We start from the raw sequence: 13386 nt of genomic DNA on the forward strand, positions 1-13386 counted from the left end.
TGCTCCCTCTGAAACCTGTAGGGGAATCCTTCCTTCCCTCTTCCTATCTTCTGCTGGTTTGGTGGCATCTTTGGTGTTCCTTGTCTTATAGATGCATCACTCCAATCCTCCATTTTCACATGGCTTTACAGGTTCTCTCTGTGTCTCCTTCCATTTTGTACCCTCTGTGCCTGTCTGTCTGTGTTCAGGTTTCTCCTTTTTATAATGGCACCAGTCATACTGGACTAGGGCCCACACTAGTGACCTCAGTTCACCTTGATTAGTTCTATAAAGAACCTATTTCCAAATAAAATCACGTGCTCATTAAGACTTTAACTTATCTATTTTGAGAGACAATTCAATCCATAACACTCCCTAGCTCACAGCAGTACTTGAGGAGGCCATGCAGGACACTGACCAGGGCTCTGCAGGAGACACTATATTTTTATTCATCTGTATCATTTTACATTCTGAACCTTTTCCCAAAATGCCCTCCCTCTTCTTCTCTCTTATATCCAAGGCTGAGATTAGATGGCACCTACTCTTTCTTCCTTCGTCCAAAAGAAATGATCCCTCTATTGTGTCTCATAGTACTTGTTCATAACTCAAAAGACTGACAACACCTCAAAGGTTAAATCTGTATCTATGTGCTATTTCCATACGGGACTATGTGTGACCCTAACGGCAGTATTATCACTTGCATGTAACTTAATGCCTGGCATATAGTAGATATTCAGTAAATGTTGAATGAAATAAAATTGTGTGGCCTGACATCTTTTATTGTGTTAGAGAGCGTTATTTATAAAGTAGAAAAATGGGTTTTCTCACCCATCCTTTAAAGGATAATGACTTGGCAATAGACTCAGAATTGGTAGCTCGGACCATGATATCAAAATGGTTGGGAGAGTGAGTGGGAGGAGGAACTACTCAAACATTGACTGGAAGTCACCCTTGTGCTAGATTTTCCCCCATTCAGCTGTTCCTTGATTTAGGACTCCCTCATTAGAATGCCTAGATATCAAGTATACCATCTTGCAATTTTCTGTTTATTAAAGTCTTTTATGATTTATAATTTTTGTTTATTGGTGCTTTTCTATATTCATGTAAGAGTTGCTATGAAAATAGCAGAATAGCAAATTCCAATTAGCAAACACTGTGCTTCAGTGCAGTGGCAGCTTCACAATGTCTGGGGAAAAGGAAGGGACACAGCTTAATACTACCATAAGGAAGTAATTCTGAAGAATGACGCTCAAGGGTGCTGAGGTGGATGGGGAGGGGAAAGAGGCATCCACACTGGAAGCTCTCTTCCAACCTAAATGAAAGGTCTTTATTCATTGGCTGCCCTAGGATCAAATGTGCATCTTGCTGATCTCAGCTTAGGAAATAACTGCATCTCTCTCTCCATGCTTAATTGACCCCTACAGCTACCTTGCCTGCTCTCCAGCAAACTGAATATCAGACCTGTTTACACAGTAACCACAGTGGATAGCCCAATAGGCATACAATAGACACTCATTCATCAAAAAAATACTCATATCTGTCCCATGTAAGTGTTGTGTGGTTTAATGATATAATATACTTAAGTGTCTGGTACATAAGTGAGTACCCAATGAGTGGTAGATGTTAGAATGGATTATTGTTACCAATTCTTCACTTTCACCCTGTAATAGATTTTTATATATAAGCTGTTTTGCCGTGTGATTTTTTTCTTTTTTCTTTTTCTTTTTGCCATGTGATTTTTTAGTGCCTCCTTCTTGAAGTGGATTCATGGCCCAGTCCCACTAACACTGAGCTTGGCCTTTGATCTAAGGAATGTGAGTGGATATAACACATGACATGTCAGACCAAAGACTTTAAATGTACTTAAGGTTTTTTTTTAATGTACTTAAGTTTTTTTTTTTTCTGGTCTCTCGGGGTTTCTATCCTGTGCCATGAGAGGAAAATGTCTCAGGTGGTCATTCTCTTTCAGCCTGGGAACAGGAATGAACACAAGTGGAGCATCCTAACCCAAGCCAAAGTCTGGAGTGCAGCCTGGCCAACCAAGCCCAGCAGTCAGCCAAACCACAGCTTCTCTGCAGAGTCATCAGCAAGAAAGATAAATGATGTTGTAAGTCACTGAATTTTGTGATTGTTAGGTGTGTAGCATTATTGTAGCAATAGCTGACTAATAAAGTGGTGGTGATGATGATGATCTGTGCTGTAAGGAACATTTCTGTCTTTGGACTCCCAGCAGGATGGAGCTCAGTATCTTACAGACTATGGAGAAACTACCTAGATTCACAGAATGTCATATTTCATTTTTATACAGCAAACTGCTATCCAGAGAGCAGAGTAATCATCCAAAGTTTTACAGTTTATTCACTGGTAGAATTGCAAGTAGCATATGCCTCAGTGGTAGAGGGACCACCCATCCCAGTTTCTCCAGGATGGTCCCAGTTGCCACATGTTACAAGCATGTAATGATTAATAGCTCTCCCTTACTCTATCAAAAGTGGTTCTGATTTGCATGAGAAATCATATGGTCACCCTACTCACTGACCAACTTTCAAAAATGTTACTTTGAAAGTTGTCAGTGAAGATGAGTTCAGTTGTAAGCAAGAGAAAACAAACAAACTGTATTAAATAACTAAAGGGACTTATAAGCTCATGAGGAAGGTGGGGACAACAACAAAAAAAAGGCTTGGTTTATTTTGACTTGTCTGATGCACAAGGCACTTTCCCCAAAAGCTGACTCCACTTCACTGGGGCAAAATAAATAGCTATAACCTTCTTCCTCATCCATACCCTGAGCTACATGATTCCTCATTCCATTCCCAGAAGAGAGAAAGGAAATCTCTGAGCTCCTCCCCCAAATAAAAGCAAAGAGGCATATTTCTCAGAGGCTCCCAGCAAAGGAATCCTTGTGCTCCTTCACCTAATTTTGCCTGCATGCACATCCCGTCACCAAAATCTGTGGCCAGAGAATAAGGTCACACTAGTCTGAATCAGATGTCCTTCCCCAAGGGCCAGGGGTGGACTGAGCTTCAGCCAAAGTACTTGGGCTGGACAGGGATTGCATGAATACCCAACAAAAATCAGGGTAAGTACAAAGAGAAAGGGAAATGGATGTTGGGGAGTCACCCTCTTGTCCATTCACTGTAGAGATTGTTGTCTTCAAGAGGCAAGTGAGATTTCTGCCGTTAAACAATGAGTGCTCCAAAAGATAACCCCAGAGAGCAGTGATCCAATTTTTTGCCAGCAGTCCCCATCAGGTAGGATGATTAAAGAGCACAATGGGGCTGAGGGTCATTTTCTCTATACCTACCCTCTGGTCTTAGAAAGGGACTGGGTCAGAGCATCAGATATACCTGGGTTTGAATCCCAGCTCTTTTACTTTGTAACCAAGTGTGTAGCTTAATCTTTCTATGGGTCTCTGATTCCCACTTGTAAGACGGGGACAATAATGTCTACTTCATAGTGTTTTGAGAGAATTAAAAAACATTAAGCATTTAAATTATCTAGCAGAGTACGTTGGTAATCAATTTTCTTTCTCCATGCTTTAATAACTTGTTTAGAGAGAACAGAATCAGGGCACAGGAGCTATAACAGCCTGAGTCATTGATCTTTACTGAAGAGAAGATCCTATTATCATGGTTTATGAGACACAGCTTGCACCTATATCCCCCTGGTCCTTGCTGCAAACATACTGACTAATTCAGTTTGTCTGTCCTTTTTCTGGACTTGATTGCCTACCATCTCTGTGTGATTCTGTCATTAGTGTGTTAATTAATGATGTCACAGTCTTCTTTCAGATCAGTTCCTTTTAGGGTCTACACTTCGGTCTCTACAGATGCCTGACCTCAAACATTATATGTGAGATTATGCATTTTAACACAAGGGCCTGGGAGAAGCTCACTGTAGTCCCTGTGAATGTAAACACCTTCCTTCCCCATCCTTTCTCTTCTTGGAGAGGGTCAAATGAGTATAAGAGTGAAATTCTCCCATAAAATTAAAATCACTATGCAGGTAAGACTAGCCTTGTATACACTGCTAGACAGCCAAGATTTCATGAACCTCAAATCAAGCAAGCTTCCCTGAACCCCTCACTGCACTCCCCTAAATGGACACTGCAGTGAAATCTTGTGTGACCTCTTTTTTTTGAAAATTTTATTTGAAATAATTTAGATTTTTCAGATGAGGTTCAAAGATAGTACAGAATTCCCATATACCATTTGCCCAGATTCACGTGGTGTTAAGGTCTTACATAACCATGGCCCATTTATCAAAACAAAGAAATTAACATTGGTATAGTGAAATTAACTAAACTAGGGAATTTATTCAGATTTCACTAGTTTTTCCACTATTACCCTTCTTCTGTTCCAGGATACCATGTTGCCTTTAGTTGTCATGTCTCCTTAGTCCCCTTTGATTCTTTAACAGCTTCTTGATCACTCCTTGTTTTTCATGACCTTGACACTTGATTAACTGGTCAGATATTTCTTACACTTCCCACAAACTGAGGTTATCTGATATTTTCTTGGGGTTCATGTTCTTTGGAAGAATATCTCAGAAGAAAGGTATGTTTCTCATCTCATCATATCAGGGCACTCATGATGTCAACATGGTGATGTTAACCTTGATCGCTTGCTTAGATAGCATCTGCCAGGTTTCTCCTCCTATTAAGGTTACTCTGGTTCATTTTCCATATTCTGTTTGTTAGATGAAAGTCACTAAGTTCAGCCCACATTTAACGGCCACTTGAGCAACTCTTTATTTTCTACCCCTAAATGATACTCCAGACTCATATTAAATTTTACCTGCCGCAGCCTTAAAATCAGCCATTTCTCTAAGGATTTCTGCTACATTTTATTGGAAAATGGTATTTAGAAACCTAGATCTGGGTGCTAGGTGTGTTGCATCTTTCAAAAAGTTTAAATGTCAAAGAACACAACATGGGACTTCTCTGGTGGTGTAGGGGTTAAGAATCCACCTGCGAGTGCAGGAGACACGGGTTCAAGCCCTGGTCCCAGAAGATCCCACATGCCATGAGCAACTGAGCCCGTGAGCCGCAACTACTGAGCCTGCGCTCTAGAGCCCACGAGCCACAACTTCTGAGCCCGCATGCAACAACTACTGAAGCTTGCACACCTAGAGCCTGTGCTCCGCAGCAAGAGAAGCCACCGCAACGAGAAACCCACGCACTGCAACAAAGAGTAGCCCCCACTCACCACAACTAAAGAAAGCCTGCGCACAGCAACAAAGACCAAACAGAGCCAAAAAAAAATTTAAAAAATTATTTTTTTTAAAAAAAGACACATTCACAGAAACAGAGACAAGATGAAAAGTCAGAGGGCTATGTACCAGATGAAGGAACAAGAAAAACAACTTAATGAAGTGGAGATAGGCAACCTTCCAGAAAAAGAATTCAGAATAATGATAGTGAAGATGATCCAGGACCTCGGAAAAACAATGGAGGCAAAGATCGAGAAGATGTGAGAAATGTTTAACAAATGTTTAACAAAGACCTAGAAGAATTAAAGAACAAACAAACAGAGATGAACAATACAGTAACTGAAATGAAAACTACTAGAAGGAATCAATAGCAGAATAACTGAGGCAGAAGAACAGATAAGTGACCTGGAAGACAGAATGATGGAATTCACTGCTGTGGAACAGAATAAAGAAAAAAGAATGAAAAGAAAGGAGACAGCCTAAGAGACCTCTGGGACAACATTAAATGCAACAACATTCACATTATAGGGGTCCCAGAAGGAGAAGAGAGAGAGAAACGACCCGAGAAAATATTTGAAGGGATTATAGTCGAAAACTTCCCTAACATGGGAAAGGAAATAGCCACCCAAGTCCAGGAAGTGCAGAGAGTCCCATACAGGATAAACCCAAGGAGAAACACGCTGAGACACATAGTAATCAAATTGGCAAAAATTAAAGAAAAAGAAAAATTACTGAAAGCAGCAAGGGAAAAACGACAAATAAGGGAACTCCCATAAGGTTAACAGGTTGATTTCTCAGCAGAAACTCTACAAGCCGAAGGGAGTGTCATGATATACTGAAAGTGGTGAAAGGGAAGAACCTACAACCAAGATTACTCTACCTGGCAAGAATTTCATTCAGATTCAATGGAGAAATCAAAAGCTTTACAGACAAGCAAATGCTAAGAGAATTCAGCACCACCAAACCAGCTCTAAAACAAATGCTAAAGGAACTTCTCTAAGTGGGAAACACAAGAGAAGAAAAGGACCTACGAAAACAAACCCAAAACAATTAAGAAAATGGTCATAGGAATATACATATCAATAATTAACTTAAACGTGAATGGATTAAATGCTTCAAACAAGAGACACAGCCTCGCTGAATGGATACAAAAACAAGACCCATATATATGCTGTCTACAAGAGACCCACTTCAGACCTAGGGACACATACAGACTGAAACTGAGGGGATGGAGAAAGATATTCCATGCAAATGGAAATCAAAAAAAAGCTGGAGTAGTAATACTCATATCAGATAAAATAGACTTTAAAATAAAGAATTTTACAAGAGACAAGGAAGGACACTACATAATGATCAGGGGATCAATCCAAGAAGAAGATATAACAATTATAAATATATATGCACCCAACATAGGAGCACCTCAATACATAAGGCAACTGCTAACAGCTATAAAAGAGGAAATAGACAGTAACACAATAATGGTGGGGGACTTTAACACCTCACTTACACCAATGGACAGATCATCCAAAATGAAAATTAATGAGGAAACAGAAGCTTGAAATGACACAATAGACCAGATAGATTTAATTGATATTTATAGGACATTCCATCCAAAAACAGCAGATTACACTTTCTTCTCCAGTGAGCATGGAACATTCTCCAGGATAGATCACATGTTGGGTCACAAATCAAGCCTCAGTAAATTTAAGAAAATTGAAATCATGTCAAGCATCTTTTCTGACCACAACACTATGAGATTAGAAATGAATTACAGGGCTTCCCTGGTGGTGCAGTGGTTGAGAGTCCACCTGCCGATGCAGGGGACACGGGTTCGTGCCCCGGTCCGGGAGGATCCCACATGCCGTGGAGCGGCTGGTCCCGTGAGCCATGGCCGCTGAGCCTGCACGTCCGGAGCCTGTGCTCCACAATGGGAGAGGCCACAACAGTGAGAGGCCCGCGTACTGCAAAAAAAAAAAAAAAAAAAAAAAAAAAGAAATGAATTACAGGGGAAAAAACGTAAAACACATAAACACATGGAGGCTAAACACTACGTTACTAAATAACCAAGCGATCACTGAAGAAATCAAAGAGGAAATCAAAAAATACCTAGAGACAAATGACAATGAAAACACGATGATCCAAAACTTATGGGATGGGGCTTCCCTGCTGGTGCAGTGGTTGAGAGTCCGCCTGCCGATGCAGGGGACACGGGTTCGTGCCCGGTCCGGGAGGATCCCATATGCTGCAGAGCGGCTGGGCCCGTGGGCCATGGCTGCTGAGCCTGCGCGTCCGGAGCCTGTGCTCCGCAACGGGAGGGGCCACAACAGTGAGAGGCCCGCGTACCGCAAAACAAACAAACAAACAAAACCTATAGGATGCAGCAAAAGCAGTTCTAAGATGGAAGTTTATAGCTATACAAGCCTACCTCAAGAAACAAGAAAAATCTCAAATAAACAATCTAACCTTACTCCTAAAGGAACTAGAGAAAGAAGAACAAACAAAACCCAAAGTTAGCAGAAGGAAAGAAATCGTAAAGCTCAAAGCAGAAATAAATGAAATAGAAACAAAGAAAACAATAGCAAAGATCAATAAAACTAAAAGCTAGTTCTTTGAGAAAATAAACAAAATTGATAAACCATTAGCCAGATTCATCAAGAAAAAGAGGGAGAGGACTTAAATCAATAAAATTAGAAATGAAAAAGGAGAAGTTACAACAGACATGGCAGAAATACAAAGCACCCTAAGAGACTACTACCAGCAACTCTATGCCAATAAAATGGACAACCTGGAAGAAATGGACAAGTTCTTAGAAAGGTATAACCTTCCAAGACTGAACCAGGAAGAAATAGAACATATGAACAGACCAATGACAAAGAATGAAATTGAAACTGTGATCAAAAATCTTCCAACAAACAAAAGTCCAGGACAAGATGGCTTCACAGGTGAATTCTATCATACATTTAGAGAAGAGCTAACACCCATCCTTCTCAAACTCTTCCAAAACACTGAAGAGGAAGGAACACTCCCAAACTCATTCTATGAGGCCACCATCACCCTGATATCAAAACCAGACAAAGATACTACAAAAAAAGAAAATTACAGACCAATATCACTGATGAACATAGATGCAAAAATCCTCAACAAAATACTAGCAAACAGAATCCAACAACACATTAAAAGGATCATACACCATGATCAAGTGGGATTTATCCCAGGGACACAAGGATTCTTCAATATACGCAAATCAATCAATGTGATACACCATATTAACAAACTGAAGAATAAAAACCATATGAACATCTCAATAGATGCAGAAAAAGCTTTTGACAAAATTCCACACCCATTTATGATAAAAACTCTCCAGAAAGTGGGCATAGAGGGAACTTACCTCAACATAATAAAGGCCATATACAACAAACCCACAGCAAACATCATTCTCAATGGTGAAAAACTGAAAGCATTTCCTCTAAAACCAGGAACAAGACAAGGATGTCCACTCTCACCACTATTATTCAACATAGTTTTGGAAGTCCTAGCCATGGCAATCAGAGAAGAAAAAGAAATAAAAGGAATACAAATTGGAAAAGAAGTAAAACTGTCACTGTTTGCAGAGGACATGACACTATATATAGAGAATCCTAAAAATGCCACCAGAAAACTACTAGAGCCAATCAATGAATTTGGTAAAGTTGCAGGATACAAAATTAATGCACAGAAATCTCTTGCATTCTTATACACTAATGATGAAAAATCTGAAAGAGAAATTAAGGAAACACTCCCATTTACCACTGCAACAAAAAGAATAAAATACCTAGGAATAAACCTACCTAGGGGGCTTCCCTGGTGGCGCAGTGGTTGAGAGTCCACCTGCCGATGCAGGGGACATGGGTTCCTGCCCCGGTCTGGGAAGATCCCACATGCCACGGAGCAGCTGGGCCCGTGAGCCATGGCCACTGAGCCTGCACGTCTGGAGCCTGTGCTCTGCAACAGGAGAGGCCACAACAGTGAGAGGCCCGCATACTGCAAAAAAAACAAAAAAAAAAACCTACCTAGGGAGACAAAAGACCTGTGTGCAGAAAACTATAAGACACTGATGAAACAAAGATGATAAGATCATACCAACAGATGGAGAGATATACCATGTTCTTGGGTTGGAAGAATCAATATTGTGAAAATGACTATACTACCCAAAGCAATCTACAGATTCAATGCAATCCCTATCAAATTACCAATGGCATTTTTTACTGAACTAGAGCAAAAAAATCTTAAAATTTGTATAAAGACACAAAAGACCCCAAATAGCCAAAGCAGTCTTGAGGGAAAAAAACGGAGCTGGAGGATTCAGACTCCCTGACTTCAGACTACACTGCAAAGCTACAGTAATCAAGACAATGTGGTACTGGCACAGAAACAGAAACATAGATCAATGGAACAAGATAGAAAGCCCAGAGATAAGCCCATGCACCTATGGTCAACTAATCTATGACAAAGTAGACAAGGGTATACAATGGAGAAAAGACAGTCTCTTCAATAAGTGGTGCTGGGAAAACTGGACAGCTACATGTAAAAGAATGAAATTAGACCACTCCCTAACACCATACACAAAAATAAACTCAAAATGGATTTGACACCTAAATGTAAGACTGGACACTCTGAAACTCTTAGAGGAAAACATAGGAAGAACACCCTTTGACATAAATCTCAGCAAGATCTTTTTATGATCCACCTCCTAGAGTAATGGGAAAAAAAACAAAAATAAACAAATGGAACCTAATGAAACTTAAAAGCTTTTGCACAGCAAAGGAAACTACAAACAAGACAGAAAGACAACACTCAGAATGGGAGAAAATATTTGCAAACGAATCAACAGACAAAGGATTAATCTCCAAAGTATATAAACAGCTCATGCAGCTCAATATTAAAGAAACAAACAACCCAATCCAAAAATGGGCAGAAGACCTAAATAGACATTTCTCCAAAGAAGACATACAGATGGCCAAGAAGGACATGAAAAGCTGCTCAACATCACTAATAATTAGAGAAATGCAAATCAGAACTACAATGAGGTATCACCTCACACCAGTTAGAATGGGCATCATCAGAACATCTACAAACAACAAATGCTGGAGAGTGTGTGCAGAAAAGGGAACCCTCTTGCACTGTTCGTGGGAATGTAAATTGATACAGCCACTATGGAGAACAGTATGGAGGTTCCTTAAAAAACTAAAAATAGAATTACCGTCTGACCCAGCCATCCCATTACTGGACATTTACCCAGAGAAAACCATAATTCAAAAAGACACATGCACCCCAGTGTTCATTGCAGCACTATTTACAATAGCCAGGTCATGGAAGCAACCTAAATGCCCAATGACAGATGAATGGATAAAGAGGATGTGGTACATATATGCAATGGAATGTTACTCAGCCATAAAAAGGAACGAAATTGGGTCATTTCTTTTTTTTTTTTTTTTTTTTTGCGGTATGTGGGTCTCTCACTGTTGTGGCCCTTCCCGTTGTGGAGCACAGGCTCCGGACGCACAGGCCCAGCGGCCATGGCTCACGGCCCCAGCCGCTCCGCGGCATGTGGGATCTTCCCAGACCGGGGCACGAACCCGTTTCCCCTGCATCGGCAGGCGGACTCTCAACCACTGCACCACCAGGGAGGCCCTGGGTCATTTCTTGAGACGTGGATGGATCTAGAGTGAAGTCATACAGAGTGAAGTAAGTCAAAAATAGAAAAACAAATATCGTACATTAACGCATGTATGTGGAACCTAGAGAAATGGTACAGATGAACCGGTTTGCAGGGCCGAAGTTGAGCCACAGATGTAGAGAACAAACATATGGACACTAAGGGGTGAAAGCCGTCGTGGGGTGGGGATGGTGGTGTGATGAATTGGGCAATTGGGATTGACATGTATACACTGATGTGTATAAAATTGATGACTAATAAGAACCTGCTGTATTACAAAATAAATAAATTTAAATTAAAAAAACCACAACATCACTTTGTGATTGATTTCCTCATCTATTTACTCCTGATCTTTCCCCTGAACAATATCCTACCCCAAATCTCCCCACACACCTTCATATACTCACTCACTCTTTTATTCAACAGCATTTATTGAGCTCCTACCTTTTGTCAAGTACCCTTTTACTTGACACTGGGAATATGATTGTCGTTTAGATAGCCTAGGTGCACATTGTGTGAAGTGATGGCCCTGCTGACATGTAGAAGATGGATAGGAATTAGCCATGAAAGAGTGAAGAGATGAGAAGGTAAAAGAAAGGAAAATAAAGAAATGTGCTCCAACAGAGCATGTGCCCAGCGGGACATTTAGAGAATCAGAATCGTTGTTATTTTAATTATCTTATTTAATTAGATAATATCATTTTATACTTGAGAGTAGCTCCAATCCCTGACCAGTTGTAATCATCCTGGAAGAGAAGGTAGAGGATTTATAAAATCTCCAACCACTCCATAATGCTACGTGAAAGAAACAAATGGCCAAACAAATAAAACACCAAACCAATGAGAAAAACAATTCAACTATATGTCCTGGAGTAATTGTGTATAATTTAAGTCAGTAAATACAGACAGAGAATAACCACCAGTAATGTTTACCATGTTATGTGCTGGGGATAGAGAAGCAAACAAGAAAGACATGAAAGTGTGTGTCATCAAAGTGTGATGAGCATTACAGAAGGGAAGTGCACATAGCTAATTCTATGCCATATAGCAGGGTTTTTCACTACCTTGGGAGTAGCAAAGCTTCCTAGAGAATGTGGCACTAATACTGATGCTTAAAAGAAGAACAGGAACTAGTAAAGGGAAGAAATCAAGGTCTGGGTGCTAGATATGCTACATCTGTGATCAACAAGAACTCATCTATTATCATAGTTTTGTGATTAATTCCCTAATCCCCTTCCTACTCCTAATCTTTCCCCTGAACAGGATCCTATCCTGACTCTCTCCAATATCCCTTATTCAATCACTCATTCATTCACTCATTCACTCACTCATTTATTCAGCAGTTAATGAACAGCATTCCAAATTTGAGAACAGCCTGTGGAAAGGCAAGATATGAAAAAAGTCATGGTAGGTGTGCTCAAGGAACTGAAGGAAAAGCATTATATCAAGAGAGAAGGGAGTAGGAGAAAGAGAGGCAAGAAATGAGGCTGGAGACTTGGGGAAACACCAGGTCCCATAGCTTCTTAGACAGTTGAGGGTTTTAGACATTATTCCAAGGGCAGTGGAGAGTCATGGAAGGCTGCTAAGCCAATGAGTGACCAGACCAGGTCACCTGGCTGCAGTAGGAAGGATGAGTCAGAAGGGTGTAAGGAATCAATTTCTGTAAGACTTAGTGAGATTAATTTCCTTCCTGCCTTATAGGACTGGGGTAAGGATTACACAAGGAAACACATACAAATTTCCTGGAATGATATTTGGGGCATGGTGGTCAATTAGGAAATATTGGTGCCTTGTTCAGTCCAATAACTCTGATTTTTTTTCACCTAATCTCATTTTCTCCTTATTCTTCTGACCATATTTTGGAGAAAAAAATTACCATTTAAACTTTCTACTACAATTAAAATTGACTACTGTGCTTGGCACAGTAAACAAATGTGAATAAGACCTGGGCCTTTCCTTAATACATGTACAGTGAGCTGCAACCTGATATGAACTATAGTGATGACATGAGTCAAAGGTCAGAGGGCAAGGACAGCATCCTTTACCTCTCTGTCCTTAGCATCTGGCAAAATAAGTGGCACAGTGGACATCAACACAGACGTCCTAACCAAATGAATGCATGCTCTGGGAGTTCAGAGGACAGAGTAGGAAAACGGTATGAACTGAAAGTTTAATCTCTGAGGATTTCATACAAGCTTATTGAGGTTGTGGCTTTCTTTATATTTTGTTGATTAATATTTAGGATTATTACTAATGAGATTTCTTTTTTGTTTTTATTTTTCATGATAATTTCTTCAGAGTGATTGTTCAGTCAAGTTTTCAAATTAGAACTTTTCTATCGTGAAACACGGTGCAATAACATGAAAACGTCAAATCTGTACTGAAACGCATGATTTGACAATATTAAATGCCTAATTATCTATGGTATTTTCATCTGACTCACAGAAAATATGAGGCTAATTTCATTCCCTATGCTGACTTTTCGCACCACCTACCTTCAA

This window comes from Mesoplodon bidens (genome assembly GCF_964165515.1).
Source record: "Mesoplodon bidens genome assembly, chromosome: 7".
NCBI classification, from domain to species: Eukaryota; Metazoa; Chordata; class Mammalia; order Artiodactyla; family Ziphiidae; genus Mesoplodon; species Mesoplodon bidens.